Raw genomic sequence first — 2,768 nt, forward strand, 5'->3', positions numbered from 1 at the left:
TAGCCGTATATGTTACTATTGTCGTCTATGGGATTTGATTTGGTAGTGTACACCCTATAGCACATATTCAGTGCATAATAAAAAATATTATGATTTTGTCATTTTATTTAATTAAACTATACTGGTTGATTAATTAGCCATCACTCGATCATGCAAGTTCACAATGACCCTGACCTTGACAATAATCTCTGTACATGGCTCTGAATGGAGTTTGAATCAAAGTTAGCACTGAAGAAAAGTTGGTTTTGGCCTATAATTCATACTGTAAAGATTTCAATAATTTCTTTTTACATGGTATTTGACTTGCCATATACAACTGCTCTTAAATATGGTATTATATATAGGCAACCTGAACTAAGATTTTAATAGCAATTTATTTTTATATTAAGAATAGCATGTGCCAATAGTGGGTTAATGTCTTTAGTTTCCATTAACATTGTTAATTTTTTATGTATGAAATTCTGAAAACTCAAATTTGTAAAGAAGTTGATTTTTATTGTCATTTTGACATATTTATAGGGTGCTAAGTTATATTTTAGACAAATTTGTAGTTTTATGCAAAATTTAAAGTAAATTTGAAGAAAATCTTTACCAAAAACATAATTAAATTTGTTGTCACTATTGTGCCTTCTGTTCTTATTTGTACATAACAATAAGGTTGTTAAACATATACTTAGATCTCCAGATCATTTTTGTTTCTTAATAATCACTTAGTTAGCTCTCATGAAAAGCATTTTGAGTTTATACTAGATTCAGAACCAATTTTTTCAGATTTGATTATCTGCCTTGGATTAAGTTGATAATTTATTTTATTGTTAAAGCTGTATTACCTAATGTTACTAGCTAAATAAAATGCTGGATTACAGATTGTAGGAATACATCTAATGTACATATTGTATTCATCCGGATTAGAAAATAATGCAAGAAAATAGATGTTCGGGTAATTTTGTCATTTAAAAATAGTTTTTTTTCGGTAATTAATCCAAAATAAATGTGTTAAAGGTGCATGATTATTCCAGATATCACAACTATTAAAACCTCCAACTACAGTAGGCTATAAATAAAATATAGTCAGGAATATTGGTGGCTGCCATTGGTTTTGATGGTTCATTATGAAAATCAGCATGGCCGATGGATTTGAAATTCCCACACCTGGTAACTTAAAGACACCCACACCCAGCATACAGGATTTCCTCCCAACACTAATGTTCAGGACATTAAGTCATTACTTCATACAGGTACAGTCATGTTTGTGTTTCCTTCCTCAGACAGTGTATTTTTTTAATACTGATATTTCTTTGATGTGCCTGTTAAGGTCTTCATAATCTAGGGGTCAATCAAGTGCATGTGTTTTAATGGAATTCTTTAAAGGGGTAGAGGTACTCTGACTATCTTTGTTGTCTCTACATATATAACTGAGTACACACACCCAACTGAAAGTAAATATCTTCAGGAGTTTTATTTTAAAACATTTTGTTGTTTAATATGACATATTGCATTTGTACAAAACTATATATGCAATATATATGCTTTTTGAGGGGTGCATTATATTAGGTTGCACTGTAGAAACAACAGTTTCAGTGAGGTTGTCAGTTTATGTCAGAATACACCAGATCCTGGTTGTTATAAAGACACATAGCTGGACACTTTTTGAAAAATGTATGTTATCAGTATAGGTAGTTCAATACCAAATAACTTCCGGCTGGGTCAAAGTTCGAGGTGCACCGAACTTTTGATAGAGAAGTGAACACCACAAGTCCTGTGATTGGTTATAAATGTGAGTGTGTTGGTTGTAAAAAATAATAGTTTCATCTGGGTAAAATAAATGTGCAATTTTATTTCATCTAGTACCAATGTGTCAAGTAGCCTTGTGCTTGAAACATGTATGGGGTACCTGTAAAAAAAGTACTCAAATTTTGTGCGAAACTAGGGTAGTCATAGACGCTACCCGTTATCTCAGAAACGAGCAGCTTGACCCCCATTTTTTTCTGATTCACTTTAAGTGTAAGGGGTGGTAGTATTTATATCCGTGGCGTTTATGTCGGTTGATACGTTGCAGGTAGGAGTTTTAGCCGTATATGTTACTATTGTCGTCTATGGGATTTGATTTGGTAGTGTACACCCTATAGCACATATTCAGTGCATAATAAAAAATATTATGATTTTGTCATTTTATTTAATTAAACTATACTGGTTGATTAATTAGCCATCACTCGATCATGCAAGTTCACAATGACCCTGACCTTGACAATAATCTCTGTACATGGCTCTGAATGGAGTTTGAATCAAAGTTAGCACTGAAGAAAAGTTGGTTTTGGCCTATAATTCATACTGTAAAGATTTCAATAATTTCTTTTTACATGGTATTTGACTTGCCATATACAACTGCTCTTAAATATGGTATTATATATAGGCAACCTGAACTAAGATTTTAATAGCAATTTATTTTTATATTAAGAATAGCATGTGCCAATAGTGGGTTAATGTCTTTAGTTTCCATTAACATTGTTAATTTTTTATGTATGAAATTCTGAAAACTCAAATTTGTAAAGAAGTTGATTTTTATTGTCATTTTGACATATTTATAGGGTGCTAAGTTATATTTTAGACAAATTTGTAGTTTTATGCAAAATTTAAAGTAAATTTGAAGAAAATCTTTACCAAAAACATAATTAAATTTGTTGTCACTATTGTGCCTTCTGTTCTTATTTGTACATAACAATAAGGTTGTTAAACATATACTTAGATCTCCAGATCATTTTTGTTTC

Source organism: Gigantopelta aegis, chromosome 6, assembly GCF_016097555.1.
Source record: "Gigantopelta aegis isolate Gae_Host chromosome 6, Gae_host_genome, whole genome shotgun sequence".
In the NCBI taxonomy this organism is placed as follows: Eukaryota; Metazoa; Mollusca; class Gastropoda; order Neomphalida; family Peltospiridae; genus Gigantopelta; species Gigantopelta aegis.